Source organism: Phoca vitulina, unplaced genomic scaffold (genome assembly GCF_004348235.1).
Source record: "Phoca vitulina isolate PV1807 unplaced genomic scaffold, GSC_HSeal_1.0 scaffold6, whole genome shotgun sequence".
In the NCBI taxonomy this organism is placed as follows: Eukaryota; Metazoa; Chordata; class Mammalia; order Carnivora; family Phocidae; genus Phoca; species Phoca vitulina.
In genome coordinates, this window is record NW_022589709.1 from 66,288,027 (window position 1) to 66,304,216 (window position 16,190).

Genomic DNA, 16,190 nt, shown 5'->3' on the forward strand with positions numbered 1-16,190 from the left:
CCCTCCGCCTTCAGTTCGGTGCTCCGGGGCCCTGGTACTCCCCTGGAGCCTGTTGCCGGCGGCGTCTGTGCCGCTCCTTTTTGACCCCAGCTGGCTGAATCAGAGGTGCGTAGAGCTGAGGGAAGCCCTGTCTTCCCCTTTACTTTCTCCATTCGCTCGTGTATTTACACACACACCCACTTAGGACAAGTTTAGACCGCGCTTAGTTCCAGTGGATGCAAACTACAAGAATCTTGCAAGTATCTTCAAATCACTAAGTGTTTATTAAGAAATGTGTTGGTGCCATTTCCTCAGGCCCGAAACTGCTCTCCGCTTCTTTGCCTGAGAGTGAAGGTGAAATCCTAACCAAAAGTCTAAAGAAGACAGGTGAGACCTAGTGAAAATTCAGGTAAAGGCAGGTGGCTTTAGAACTAATTTGTTCAATTCCAAAAAGGAATACAAGGAGAGAAAGAATATCTGCCAAAGTCTCTCTTTCACTCTAATGTAATACAGGATGTTGGTAAACGTTAGAGGCTCTGCAGTCAGGTGTTGTGTTTGGTAAATTGGCATCCTGCAGATTTACCTGGTTTGCTAAATGGGGTCAATTCAGTTCCAGGATGTATTAATAAATGGCATTCAAAGAAAGTGGTTTTATGGTCTCTAAACTTAAAAGGCACAAAAGAACTAGTAGAATATTTACCTATAATAATATACTTTAAAAAAAGTTTTTATATATATTTCCAGTGTTTTTAAAATTTTTATCATGTAGTGTAATCATCTTTGTTGTCCATCCAGTACAAGGGACCACTTTGCGTAGACCCTATTTATTATTGATTGATGTATAATGACTTATATTAGTTTTACCTGTGCAACATAATGATTCTATATTTGTATATATTGCAGAATGATCACCACAATAAATCTATTTAACATTAGTCACCATACATAGTTACATTTTTTTTTCTTGTGATGAAGACTTCTAAGATCTACTCTTTTAGCAACTTTCAGATATACAGTATTGTTACCTATAGTCACCACACTATACATTACATCCCCAGATCTTACTTATCTTATAACCACCCCCTACCCTCCAGCCCCTGGCAACCTTTGACAACCATCAATCTGTTCTCTATGAGCGTGTTTTATTTTGTTTTGTTTTTTAGATTCCACATATAAATGAAATCATATGTTATTTGCCTTTCTCTGTCGTCTTTCCCTTAGCATGATACCCTCAGGGTTCATCTTTGTTGTCTCAAATGGCAAGGTTTCCTTTTTAATGGCTGAGTAATATTCCATTGTATGTGTCTATATATGTGTGTGTGTGTATACATATATACGCACCATGATTTCTTTATCCATTCATCCACTGATGGACACTTCATTGGTTTCCATGTCATGCCTGTTGTAAATAGTGCTGCAGTGAACATAGGGGTGCATATATCTTTTCTAGTAAGTGTTCTTATTTTCTTTGGATAAATACCCAGCTGTAGAATTCCTGGATCATATAGTAGGTCTGTTTTTAATTTTTTTAGAAGATTTTATTTATTTATTTGTCAGAGAGTGAGAGAGCAAGAGAGCGCACAAGCAGGGGGAGTGACAGGCAGAGGGAGAAGCAGACTCCCTGCTGAGCAAGGAGCCCACTGCCGAACTCCATCCCAGGACCCTGGGATAACGACCTGAGCTGAAGGCAGATGCTTAACTGACTGAGCCATCCAGATATCCCTATTTTTAATTTTTTGCCAACACTTGTTATTTCTTGTCTTTTTCAGAATAGCCATTCTAACAGGTGTGAGGTGATATTGTGGCTTTGATTTCAGTTTTCCTGAAGATTAGTGATGTTGAGCATCTTTTCATGTGTCTGTTGGCCATATGTATATCTTCTTTGGAAAAAATGTCTACTCGGGTCTTCTGCCAATTTTTTAAATTGGATTGTGTTGTTTTTTTTTTTTTTCTGTTGAGTTGTAGGATTTCTTTATATATTTTGGGTATTAACCCCTTATCAGATACATGATTTGCAGAAATTTTCTCCCATTCCATAGGTTGCCTTTTCATTTTGTTGTTGGTTTCCTTTGCTGTGCAGAAGCTTTTTACTTTGATGTAGTCCCACTATTTATTTTTACTTTTGGTGTTAGATGAAATAAAACAGTTATTGTGAAGACTGATGTCCAGGAGCTTACCACCTGTATTTTCCTCATCGCCTAGGAGTTTGTTTTATGGTTTCAGGCCTTAAATTCAAGTCTTCAATCCATTTTGAGTTCATTTTTGTGTATGGTGTAAGATAGTAGGCCAGTTTCATTCTTTTGCTTGAGGCTGCCCGCTTTTTCCACCACTATTTGTTGAAGAGACCATCTTTTCCCCATTGTATATTCTTGGCTCCTTTGTCATAAATTATTTGACCATGTAAATACAGGTTTATTTCTGGACTCTGTATTCTCTTCCATTTATCTGTCTGTTTATATGCTAACGCTATACTATTTGGTTACTAGAGCTTTATAATATACTTTGAAATCAGGGAGCATGATCCTTCTAGATTTGCTCATCTTTGTGAAGATTGCTTTGGCTGTTTGGGGTCTTTTGTGGTTCTATATGAATTTTAGGATTACTTGTTCTAGTTCTGTGAAAAATGCCATTGAAATTTCGAAAGGAGTTGCACTGAATCTTTGGATTGCTTTGAGTAGTATGGACATTTTAACAGTATTAGTTCTTCCAGTCCATGAACATGGAATATCTTTCCATTTATTTGTGTCTTCTTCACTTTCTTTCGTTAATGTCTTACAGTTTTCAGGGTACAGGTCTTTCACCTCCTGGGTTAAATTTATTTCTGTGTATTCTTTTTTTCCACCCCCCTGGGGAAGGTGGGGGTGGGGTGGAGGGAAGGAGAGAGAGAGAATCTTTTTTTGGGGGGGTGGGGGGAGAGAATCTTAAGCAGGCTCCATGACCACCAGTGTGGAGCCCAATGTGGTGCTCCATCTCATGACCCAGAGATTATGACCTGAGCCAAAATCAAGAGTCCTACACTTAACTGACTAAGCTACCCAGGTGCCCCTGTATTTTATTCTTTCTGATGCAATTGTAAAGGAGATTGTTTTCTTAATCTCTCTTTCTGATAGTTCATCATTAGGGTATAGAACCACAGATTTTATATACTGATTTTTTACCCTGTAACATTACTGAATTTGTTCATTAGTTCCAACAGTTTTTTGGTAGAGTCTTTAGGGTTTTCTAGATGTATTATCTGTACATAATATCATGTAATGTGCAAATAGTGACAGTTTTACTTCTTTTTCAATGTGGATGTCTTTGTTTCTTTTCTAATTGCTTTGGCTAGGACTTCCAGTACTATGTTAAATTTAAATTTATGGTATTAAAATTACTTTTTAGTTACCTAAGCTATTCATAAAAAACAACATTCTCCTGGTAATAAATAGAAACATGGAAGAAAAGACTAAAATCTCCTTTAACCACACCCTGTGACTTGTACTTACTCCAGTCCTGGTCCTCACCTGGTCTCAGAAGTTATCAGGCTGATGTGTTTTCTGCAAATCTTAGTTCTATGTATTTATATACCTGTGTATATTCCTACAGAAAATCGTAGAAATAGGTGTGAGTGTTTTTAAACTACTGTAAATATCTGCAACTTCTTTTATTCAGAAATATATTTTGGAGTCTCTCCATATTAGTTTGTATAATTCTACTTTATTATTCTGTTTATTTCTAAGGTTTTACCATCAAGTTTAATATTTACTATAATTTTCTGGTAGGTATACTTTATGAGTTTAAAAAGTTCTCTTCTAGTTTTGGTTTGTCAAGAATTTTTGTCTTAATTTTAAATGGTAATATCACATGCTTTTCTGCTATTTATTGAGATGATCACATAATTTCTCTATGTTCTTCTGTTAATGTAGTGAATTATAATGGCACATTGTCAAATGTCGCACCATCCTTGAAGTCTTGAGATAACTCATATATGAGTAACACTTTGGTCATACCCTATAGGTTTTTTTATGCTTTTGTTGTCTCACATTTATTTTGAAGTGTGTTTTAAATTTTTCAGCTTCATGGCTTATTTGTAGTTTTGTTTTCAGGTTTTGGTGTTAGGCTTATGTTGACCTCATAAAATGTGTTGAGAAGTGTTCTCTACTTTCTAAAAAACCAAAAAATTTGTATATGAGTACTGTTTTTCCTTCCTTGAATGTTGATAGAATTCACCAGTGAAACCATTGGGCTTGTAGTTTTCTTTGATAATGAATTCATTTTTTTAATTGAAGTACAGTTGTCATACAATATTATTCTCAGGTGTACATAGTGATTCAACATTTATATACATTAGGAAGTGATCACCATTATAAGTCTAGCTACCATCTGTCACCAGATGAAGTTGTTACATTATTATCACTTATATTTCCTATAGTGTACATTGCATTCCCATCTTATTTATTTTATAACTGAGAAGTTTATACCTTTTATCTCCTTTCCTTATTTTGCCATTTCCCCTGTGGCACCACAAGATTATTGTCTGTATCTATGAGTCTGTTTCTGTTTTTTTTTTTTTTTTGTTTTTAGGCTCCTCATATAAGTGAAATCATTTGATAGTTGTCTTTTTCTGTCTGACTCAACTTCACTTAGCATAATACCCTCTGGGTCCATCCATGTTGTCCCAAATGGCAAGGTTTCATTTTTTTAAATGGCTGAATAGTATTCCATTGTATATTTTTATACCATATATTCTTTATCCATTCATCTATTGATAGACCCTTGTTTCCATATCTCTGCTGTTGTAAGTAATGTTGCAGTGAACAAGGGGATTCATATATTTTTTCTAGTTAGTGCTTTTGTTTTCTTCCAGTAATACCCAGCTGTGGAATTGCTGGATTGTATGGTATTTCTATTTTTAATTTTTGGGGGAACCTCCAGACTATCCATTGCAGCTGCACCATTTTGCATTCCCACCAACAGTACCCAAGTTTTCCCTTTTTTCTACATCTTTGCTGACCTTGTTATTTCTTGTCTTTGATACTCACCATTCTGACAGGTATGAGGTGATATCTCACTGTAGTTTTGGTTTGAATTTCACTGAAGATTAGTGATGTTGAACATCTTTTCATGTGTCTGTTCGCCATCTGTATGTATTCTTTGGAGTAATGTCTATTTAGGTTCTCTATCCATTTTCAATTGGATTTTTTTTTGATAGAGTTGTATGAGTTCATTTTTTTTTTTTTTTAAGATTTTTTGTTGTTGTTGTTTGTTTGACAGAGAGAGACACAGCGAGAGAGGGAACACAAGCAGGGGCAGAGGGAGAGGGAGAAGCAGGCTTCCCGCCGAGCAGGGAGCCCGATGTGGGGCTCGATCCCAGGACCCTGGGATCATGACCCAAGCCAAAGACAGACACTTAATGACTGAGCCACCCATCACCCCTGTATGAGGTCTTTATATATTTTGGATATTAACCCCTTATCTGTTTTATCAGTTGCAAATATCTTCTCTCATTTAGTAGATAGGGTGCATTTCATTTTGTTGATGGTTTCCTTCCAGTTTTGAAGGAGTGGCTTTATGCAGAAGGTATCCTGTCAGGTCCAGTTGTGCGACCCCACCCCCCAACCCCTCATTACTTGAGCCAGGTGCCCTAGTGGTCTCCCCTGTTTGGGCTGCAGGTACCCTCCTGTTGTAGCTGGGTTGCACTTGGTGTGGACTCACTGGTGTGCAGGGCTGTTCCCCAGTGCAGCTTTCTGTGAAGCCTAGCCACGTCGGCTGTGGATGTGCCTGTCTGGCTGAGAGTCCAGGCCATAACTGCTGTGAGCATGCTCATGTGCAGGGTTGGCCCCTCATGCAGTTGGCTGTGAAGTCCTGGAGCAACAGCTGGTGGGCATGTGTGTGGATGGGATAGGCCTCCCGTGTGGTTGGCGGTGAGGTCCGGCTGTGACTGTCGAAGGTCCTCTAGTGTTTGGCTCTTTCCCCTGGGATGGAGGTTGCTTGGCGGGGACTCTGGTACAGCCGCCTCCACGTCCAGGTGTGGCCAGGTGGGAACAGCTTTGGGGGGTGCCAGGCTGGGGCAGGCAAGTTGGGCTGGTGAAGTCTGCAGAGGGAGGCTGCGGCCAGATGATTGGTGCTAGCGCAGTAGGTAGAGTGTTAGAAATGGCTGCTGCCAGGCTGGGCCAGCTGGGGAGAAGGGAAATGAATAAAAAAGTGTCTGTTAACACTATACTCTTTGGAGAATGTTCTAACAGATCCCTGCCCCTGTGGCACATGTCCTAAAATTGGTGAATGGGTCTCCTTTCCGTGTAAGCCAGGTGCTTGTCCAACTGCTGCCTCTGCTCTGGAACTGGGAGCGAGTGACATTATGCACCTGCCCTTTAAGTGTCCTACTGCCTTCTGGGTCTCCCATATGTAAGCACCACTGGTTTTCACAGCCGTTTGTAATGGGGACTCATTTTTCCCATGCATGTTTCTTGACTGGGGATCCAGATGTGGGGCTTGGACCCCTTGTTCCTCTTTAAGGGCCTGTATGTTTGTGCTATCCCTCTGCAGGAGATCACTGCACAGGGGCTGTGGGTCCTGACTAGATCACATCTCTGCCCCTCCCACCATCTTGATGTGGCTTTATATCTGTAGTTGTATAAGATCTGTTCTGGTAGTCTTCAGTTTGTCTTCAGAGATAGTTGTTTTGTATGTAGTTGGTGATGGTATGTCCATGGGAGGAAGTAAGCTCAGGATCTTCCTACTTTGCCATCTCGATCCCTCCTCCTGAATTCAATTTCTTTGAAAGATATAGTGCTATTGAAAATTTCTGTTTCATCTTCTTTCAAGTTTAGTAAGATATTTTTCATTGAATTTGTTCATTTAATCTGGCAAATTGGCATAAAGTTTTCATAAATACAGTCTTATTGTCCCTTTAACGTCTATATTATCTATAGTGAGAACCCCATTTTCATTTCTGATTTTGGTGGTTTGTGTTTCCTTTCTCGTTGTAACTGGGAGTTTTCTGTTTTTTTCAAAGAAAGATTTTGGCTTTATTAATTTTCTCTTCTGTTTGTCTTTTTTCTATTTTGTTAATTTCTGTTCTGTATTTTATACATTCTACTTTCTTTGGTTTTACTCTTTTTTGAGCTTCGTAAGTAGAACCTTACATCACTGATTTTAGATCTTTTTTTCTTTTTTGTTTCATGTTTTCATTTAAATTCCATTTAGTTAACATATAGTGGGATATTAGTTTCAGGAGTAGAATTTAGTGATTCATCACTTACATAAAACATCCAGTGCTCATCACAACAAGTGCTCTCCTTAATAACCATCACCCATTTAGCCCATCCCCCTGCCCATCTCCCTTCTAGTGACCCTCAGTTTGTTCTCTGTAGGTAAGGGTCTTGTGTTTTGTTTTTAAGATTTTATTTATTTATTTATTTTTTTTTTTAAAGATTTTATTTATTTATTTGACAGAGAGAGAGACACAGCGAGAGAGGGAACACAAGCAGGGGGAGTGGGAGAGGGAGAAGCAGGCTTCCCGCGGAGCAGGGAGCCCGATGCGGGGCTCAATCCCAGGACCTGGAATCATGACCTGAGCCGAAGGCAGACGCTTAACGACTGAGCCACCCAGGCGCCCCTTTATTTGTTTATTTAAGAGCTAGAGAAAGAGAGAGAGTGAGGGGAGAGGAGCAGAGGGGGAGGGAGAGAGAGGGGGAAAATAATTTTAAGCAGACTGCGCTGAGCACAGAGCCCAGTGTGGGGCTCGATCTCATGACCCTGAGATCATGACCTGAGCTGAAACCAAGAATCCAACGCTTAACTGATTGAGCCATGCCCCGAGTCTGTTTTATGGTTTACCTCTCTCTCTTTTTTTCTCTCTATGTTCATCTGTTCTGTTTCCACATATGGGTGAAATCATATGACATTTATCTTTCTCTGACTGACTTGTTTCGCTTAGCATAATACACTCTAGCTCCATCCACATCATTGCAAATGGCGAGATTTCATTCTTTTTTATGGCTGAGTAACATTCCTGTGTGTGTGTGTGTGTGTGTGTGTGTGTGTGTACATACACCACAACTTCTTTATCCATTCATCTGTCAGTGGGCATTTGGGCTTTTTCCATAATTTGGCTATTGTTGATAATGCTGCTATAAACATTGGGATACATGTGTCCCTTAAAATCAGTATTTTTGTATCTTTTGGGTAAATATCTAGTAGTCCAATTGCTGGATTGTAGGGTAGTTCTCTTTTTAACTTTTTGATGAACCTCTATACTGTTTTCCAGAGTGGCTGCACCAGTTTGCATTCCTACCAATAGTGTGAGAGGGTTTCCCTTTCTCTGCATCCTTGCCAAGATCTGTTGTTTCCTGACTTGTTAATTTTACCCATTCTCACCAGTGTGAGGTGGTATCTCGTTGTGGTATTGATTTGTATTTCCCTTATGATGAGTGATGTTGAGCATCTTTTCATGTGTCTGTTAGTTGTCTGGATGTCTTCTTTGGAGAAATGTCTGTTCATGTCTTCTGCCCAGTTCTTTACTGGATTATGTATTTTACTGGGTGTTGAGTTTGGTAAGTTCTTTATAGGTTTTGGATACTAACCCTTTTTTTTTTTTTAAGTTTTTTTTAGTTTCATTGATTGTTTCCTTCGCTGTGCAGAAGCTTTTTATCTTGATGAAGTCCCAGTAATTCATTTTTGCTTTTGTTTTCCTTGCCTCTGGAGACATAGCTAATAAGAAGTTGCTGCGGCCGAGGTCAAAGTGGTTGCTGCCTTTGTTCTCCTCTAGGATTTTGATGGTTTCCTGTCTCACATTTAGCTCTTGAATCTATTTTGAATTTATTTTTGTGTATGGTGTAATAAAGTGGTCCAGTTTCATTCTGCATGTGGCTGTCCAGTTTTCCCAATACCATTTGTTGAAGAGACTGTTTTTTTCCCATTGGATATTCTTTCCTGCTTTGTTGAAGATCAGTTGACCATATAATTGTGGGTCCATTTCTGGTTTTCTATTCTGTTTTGTTGATCTATGTGTCTGTTTTTGTGCCAGTACCATACTGTCTTGATCACTACAGCTTTGTAATACAGCTTAAAGTCTGGAATCGTGATGCCTCCAGCTTTGCTCTTCTTTTTCAACATTCCTGTGGCTCTTCGGGATCTTTTTTGATTCTATACAAATTTTAGGATTGTTTGTTCTAGGTCTGTGAAAAATGTTGGTGGTATTTTGATAGGGATTGCATAAAATGTGTGGATTGCTTTGGGTAGTATAGACAATTTAACAACATTTGTTCTTCCAATCAATGGCATAGAATGTTTTTCCATTTCTTTGTGTCCTCTTCAATTTCTTTCACAAATGTTCTATAGTTTTCAGAGTACAGATCCTTTACCTCTTTGGTTAGGTTTATTCCTAGGTATCTTACGGTTTTTGGTGTAATTGTAAATGGGATTGATTCCTTGATTTCTCTTTCTGCTGCTTCATTACTGGTGTATGGAAATGCAATATTTCTATATATTGATTTTGGTTTTTGTTGTTGTTTTGGGTTGTTTTGGTTTGTCAGTTTTTCTTTAATGATGAATACAAAAGTTTTTCACATCTAAACTTTAAGCATGGCAAATAGTTTCTTCCTAGATTCATTGTCTCAAAATCCATTTAGTTATTCTACCCTTTGGAGAGGGTGGGGGAAATATGATTAAAATTTCCCCATCTATACAAGTCTTACTGTGTTCTTTTTTTAAATTTAAATTCAGTTAATTAACATATAATGCATTATTAGTTTCAGAGGTAGAGGTCAGTGATAATACCCAGTGCTCATTATATCATGAACCCTCTTTAATGTTCACCACCCTGTTACCCCATCCTCCTATTCCCTCCCCTCCAGCAACCCTCAATTTGTTCCTATGATTAAGAGTCTCTTATGCTTTGTCTCCCTCTATGATTTCATCTTGTTTTATTTTTTTCTCTCTTCCCCTATGATCCTCTGTTTTGTTTCTTAAATTCCACATATGAGTGAGATCATATGATTATTGTCTTCCTCTGACTTGTTTTGCTTAGCATAGTACCCTCTAGTTCCATCCATGCCATTGCAAATGGCAAGATTTCATTTTTTGATGGCTGAGTTATATTCCATTGTGTGTATGTATATGTATGTATGTGTGTATGTATGTGTGTGTGTGTGTGTGTGTGTGTGTATGTGTATATATACACATACATATTACATCTTCTTTATCCATACATCTGTCTGTGGACATCTGGGCTCTTTCCATAGTTTGGCTATTGTGGACATTGCTGCTATAAATATTGGGGTGCATGTGCCCCTTCGGATCACTACATTTGTATCTTTGGGGTAAATACCCAGTAGTGCAATTGCTGGGTCATAGGTAGCTCTATTTTCAACTTTTTGAGGAACCTCCATACTGTTTTCCAGAGTGGCTGCACCAGCTTGCATTCCCACCAACGATGTAGGAGGGTTCCCCTTTCTCCGCATCCTTGCCAACATCTGTCGTTTCCTGAATTGTTAATTTTAACCATGCTGACCAGTGTGAGGTCGTATCTCATTGTGGTTTTGATTTGTATTTCCCTGATGCCTAGGGATGTTGAGCATTTTTCCATAGATCTGTTGGCCATTTGTATGTCTCTGGAGAAATGTCTGTTCATGTCTTCTGCCCATTTCTTGATTGGATTATTTGTTCTTTGGGTGTTGAGTTTGATAAGTTCTTTATAGATTTTGGATACTAGCCCTTTATCTGATAAGACATTTGCAAATATCTTCTCCCATTCTGTCGGTTGTCTTTTGGTTTTGTCAACTGTTTCCTTTGCAAACGCTTTTTATCTTGATAAGTCCCAGTAGTTCATTTTTACCTTTGTTTCCCTTGCCTTTGGAGATGTGTCTAGGAAGAAGTTGCTGTGGCTGAGGCCTGTGTTCTCCTCTAGGATTTTGATGGATTCCTATCTCACATTTAAGTCTTTCATCTATTTTGAGCCTATTTTTGTTTATGGTGTAAGGAAATGGTCCAGTTTCATTCTTTTGCATGTGGCTGTCCAATTTTCCCAACACCATTTGTTCAAGAGACTTGTCTTTTTTTCATTGGATATTCTTTCCTAATTTGTTCAAGATCAGTTGACCATAAAGTTGAGGGTCCATTTCTGGGTTTTCTTTTCTGTTGCATTGACCTGTGTGTCTGTTTTTGTGCCAGTACCATACCGTCTTGATGGTTACGACTTTGTAATAGAGCTTGAAGCCCGGGATTGTGATGCCACCAGCTTTGCTTTTCTTTTTCAACATTCCTCTGGCTATTCGGGTTCTTTTTTGGTTCCATAGAAATTTTAGGATTATTTATTCCAGCTCTGTAAAAAAAGTTGATGGGTATTTTGATAGGGATTGTATTGAATGTGTAGATTGCTTTGGGTAGCATAGACATTTTCACAATATTTGTTCTTCCAGTCCATGAACATAGACTGTTTTTCCATTTCTTTGTGTCTTCCTCGATTTCTTTCATGTGTATTCTATAGTTTTCTGAGTACAGATCCTTTGCCTCTTTGGTTAGCTTTATTCCTAGGTATCTTATGGTTTTGGGTACAATTGTAAATGGGATCAATTCCTTAATTTCTCTTTCTTCTGTCTCATTTTTAGTGTATAGAAATGCAGCTGATTTCTGTGCATTGATTTTATATCCTGCCACTTTGCTGAATTCCTATGTGAGTTCTAGCAATTTTGGGGTGGAGTCTTTTGGGTTTTCCACATAGAGTATCATGTCATCTGCAAAGAGTGAGAGTTTGACTTCTTTGCTGATTCTGATGCCTTTTATTTTTTTGTGTTGTCTGATTGGCTAGTCTGAGGCTAGGACTTCTAGTACTGTATTGAACAACCATGATGATAGTGGACATCCCTGCCATGTTCCCGACCTTAGGGGAAAAGCTCTCAGTTTTTCCCCATTGAGAATGATATTCACTGTGGGTTTTTTATAGATGGCTTTTATGATTTGAGGTATGTACCCTCTGTCCCTACACTGTGAAGAGTTCTAATCAAGAAAGGATACAGTACTTTGTCCAGTGCTTTTTCTGCATCTCCTGAGAGGATCATATGGTTCTTGTCCTTTTTCTTATTAATATAGTGTATCACATTGATTGATTTGCAGATGTTGAACCACGCTTACAGCCCAGGAATAAGTCCTACTTGGTCCTGGTGAATAATCTTTTTAATGTACTTTTGGGTCCTATTAGCTAGTATCTTGGTGAGAATTTTGGCATCCATGTTCATCAGGGATATTGGTCTATAATTCTCCTTTTTGGTGGGGTCTTTGTCTGGTTTTGGGATCAAGGTAATGCTGGCCTTATAGAACAAGTTTGGGAGTTTTCCTTCCATTTCTATTTTTTGAAACAGCTTCAGAAGAATAGGTATTAATTCTTAATGTTTGGTAGAGTTCCCCAGGGAAGCCAAATGGCCCTGGACACTTGTTTGTTGGGAGATTTTTGATTACTGCTTCAATTTCCTTGCTGGTTATGGGTCTGTTCAGGTTTTCTATTTCTTTCTGTTTCGGTTTTGGTAGTTTATAAGTTTCCAGGAATACATCCATTTCTTCCAGATTGCCCAGTTTGTTGGCATTAGTTTACTCATATTATGTTCTTATAATTGTTTGTATTTCTTCGGTGTTGGTTGTGACCTCTCCTCTTTCATTCATGATTTTATTTATTGGAGTACTTTCTCTTTTCTTTCTGGTAAGTCTGGGTAGGACTTTATCGATCTTATTAATTCTTTCAAAGAACCAGCTTCTAGTTTTGTTGATCTGTTCTACTGTTCTTTTGGTTTCTGTTTCATTGATTTTTGCTCTAATCTTTATTATTTCTCTTCTGCTGGGTTTAGGCTTTATTTTCTGTTCTTTCTCCAGCTCCTTTAGGTATAAGGTTAGTTTATGTATTTGAGACCTTTCTTGTTTCTTAAGGCTTGTATTGTTATATTCTTCTGTCTTAGGACCTCCTTTGGTACATCTCAAAGGTTTTGAACAGTTGTGTTTTCATTTTCATTTGTTTCCATGAATTTTTTAAATTCTTTTTTAATTTCCTGGTTGACCCATTCATTCTTTAGTAGGATGTTCTTTAGCCTCCATGTATTTGAGGTTTTTTTCCAAATTTCCCCTTGTGATTGAGTTCCAGTTTCAAAGCTTTGTGGTCTGAAAATATGCAGGGAATGATTCCAATCTTTGGTACTGCTTGAGACCTGATTTGTGACCCAGTATGTGATCTATTCTGGAGAATGTTCCATGTGCACTTGAGAAGAATGTGTATTCGATTACTTTAGGATGGAATGCTCTGAATGTATCTGTGAAGTCCATCTGGTCCATTGTGTCATTCAAAGCCCTTGTTTCCTTGTTGATCTTCTGCTTAGATGATCTGTCCATTGCAGTGAGTAGGGTGTTAAAGTCCCTTACTAGTATTGCATTATTATCAATGTGTTTCTTTAATTTTGTTATTAATTGGTTTATATAATTGGCTGCTTCCATGGTAGGGGCATAAATATTTAGAATTGTTAGATCTTCTTGTTGGATAGACCCTTTAATTATGATACAGTGTCCTTCCTCATCTCTTATTACAGTCTTTGGTTTAAAATCTAAGTTGTCTGATATAAGGATTGCTACCCCAGCTTTCTTTTGATGTCCATTAGCATGGTAAATGGTTTTCCACCCCCCTCACTTTCAATCTGGAGGTGTCTTTGGGCCTAAAATGAGTCTCTTGCAGACAGCATATCGATTGGTCTTGCTTTTTTATCTAATCTGATACCTGTGTCTTTTGATTGGGGCATTTAACCCATTTACATTCAGAGTAACTACTGAAAGATATGAATTTAGTGCCACTGTATTTCCTGGAAAGTCACTGTTTCTGTAAATTGTCTCTATTCCTTTCTGGTCTGTGTTACTTTTGGGCTGTCTTTTCTCTTAAAGGATCCCCTTTAATATTTCTTGCAGGGTTGGTTTAGTGATCACAAATTCTTTTAGTTTCTCTTTGTCGTGGAAGCTTTTTATCTCTCCTTCTATTTTGAATGACATCCTTGCTGCATAAAGTATTCTTGGCTGCGTATTTTTCTTATTTAGCACCCTGAATATATCATGCCAGTCCTTTCTGGCCTGCCAGGTCTCTGTGGATAGGTCTGCTGCCAGTCTAATGTTTCTACCATTGTAGGTTATGGACCTCTTGTTCCAAGCTGCTTTAAGGATTTTCTCTTTGTCTCTGAGACTCATAAGTTTTACTATTATATGTTGGTTGTTGACCTATTTTTATTGATTTTGAGGAGGGTTCTCTGTGCCTCCTGGCCTTGTATGCCTGTTTCCTTCCCCAGGTTAGGGAAGTTCTCTGCTATAATTTGCTCCAGTATACCTTCTGCCCTTCTCTCTCTCTCTCCCCTTCCTCTTCTTCTGGGATCCCAATTATTCTAATATTGTTTTGCTTTATGCTATCACTTATGTTTTGAGTTCTCCCCTCATGACCCAGTAGTTGTTTATATTTCTTTTTTTAATCTACTTAAATGTTATATTTGCCTCCCACTAATAAACCTTCATTTCACTCAAACTGAGCAATAAATCTTCCACACTGAAGTATCTTCCTTGCCCAATTAATCCAAAGGAAAAAAACTGAAATGATTAGTAAAGAAAAATGTAGGGACTAACACACCCTTTTAATATGTTTTTAAATATTTTTAAGGTTTAAAAAGTGTTTAAAGTTTGTAATTCCTAGTAGGAAAACATTATCTGAATGAATACCCTAATGGCAAACCACTATAGAATGTTTCAGCTGCATGTGGGGCAGAGGGGTAGGGATTCTCTTCACAGCACCCCAGCATTCTTCATGAGAAGGTCAGAGGTACACTGGTTTATATTATTGCGACATCCATTAGGTGATCGTTGCTTTTCCTCCAGCAAGGGCTTTATTTGTCAGAAGGGCATTATGCTTGACCTCCAAATTTGGCTGACAATTTACTGATGAGATTCATAACCTTTGAATTGCTCTGATATTTTGACATATTCGCTGGGTTCTGGGTCACATCCTGGAAGGCCACCATAACTTCTGGATCCTGCATGGCTGCAAGAACCCCTGGATCACTAAGAATTTCATTGAGCCCAGGCATTCCTGCCATTCCAGGCATCCCCCCTGCCATTCCAGGCATTCCTCCAGGAAAATTACCAGGCATTCCCCCAGGAAAGCCACCTGGGAAAGAGCCATACTGAGCTCCTGATTGTCGTCTGGCTTCTTCCTCCCTTTGGGCTCTCTTATGTTCTTCCCGAGCCTTCTTAACCCTTTCTATTCTTTCTTTGATCTCTCACTCTTCACGTTTTCGCTCATAACTTTCTCCGATGTTCAGCAATTTTCTGGGCCCCCTTCTTTCAGCATTGCACTAGCATCTTCATCGTAATCCAGTTTACAAGCAAGGGCAAGATCATGTGCTGCTTCTTCCCAATGGCCCAGAAGTCTGTGTGCTTTCCTTCGCCACTTATAAGGCTGAGCTGAATCAGGATTTATTTCAGTAGCTCTGTCACAGTCTCAAATGGCAGCATTTGGCTTCTGTAATTTGATGAAGACACTGGCTCTCTTGGCATACAGAATGGCCAAGCAAGGATTCAGTTTGATGGCATCTGTGAACAAGTCAATCGCTTTCTGTAGTTCACCATCATTTAGGGCATCAATGGCAGCCACTTTTTTATCATTTGCCTGATCCATCATTTCCTCAGTTATCTCTACATTTTCATCTCCCATTTGTTGAGGGGCATCAGTATCTGGTTCAATCACACCTTCATTGTCAATTTCTAGATCACTTTCCTCACCTGATGGTTCATCTGTCTTTATGTTTTCCTCCGCCTTCTTACTGTTTTTTCTACCTTCATATTGTCTTCTGATATAGTTTTATGAGTGGCAGGTGGTATTTTACCCCCCATGCTCTCCACCCACTCCCACAGGAAGCGCATTTCCTTGGTGTGCAGACGCTTGGATCCTGCTTACACATTTTCACGAAGGCCTGAAGCTCGCTCACTTTGCGGGGGTCCATGGTCCAGAGGCGGTGGCAGGCGGCAGGCGAGGCTGAGGTTGCGGCCCGATTCCAGGCCTGGGTACTAGCTCAGTGTGGTCGTGTGGAAGGGGGCCATTTATATTTCTTTCTCTCAGCTTTATTCTCCATCATTTGGTCTTTTATATCACTAATTCTTTCTTCTGCCTCATTTATCCCAGCAGTTAAAGCCTCCATTTTTTAATTGCATCTCATTAATAGCCT

The 16,190-nt window shown here is 38.9% G+C and overlaps 1 long non-coding RNA gene and 1 pseudogene across 1 annotated transcript in view; one reads left to right on the forward strand and one right to left on the reverse strand.

Moving 5' to 3' along the window:
• Positions 1-31: 31 nt before the first annotated feature.
• The window catches only part of LOC116632420, a 48,990-nt gene continuing 32,831 nt past the window's right edge, over positions 32-16,190 (forward strand). Inside the window, exon 1 of the long non-coding RNA XR_004299409.1 lies at positions 32-105. This is a non-coding gene — a long non-coding RNA (uncharacterized LOC116632420). The remainder of the gene's footprint in view (positions 106-16,190) is intronic.
• Positions 14,492-15,968, reverse strand: LOC116632418 (annotated as a pseudogene).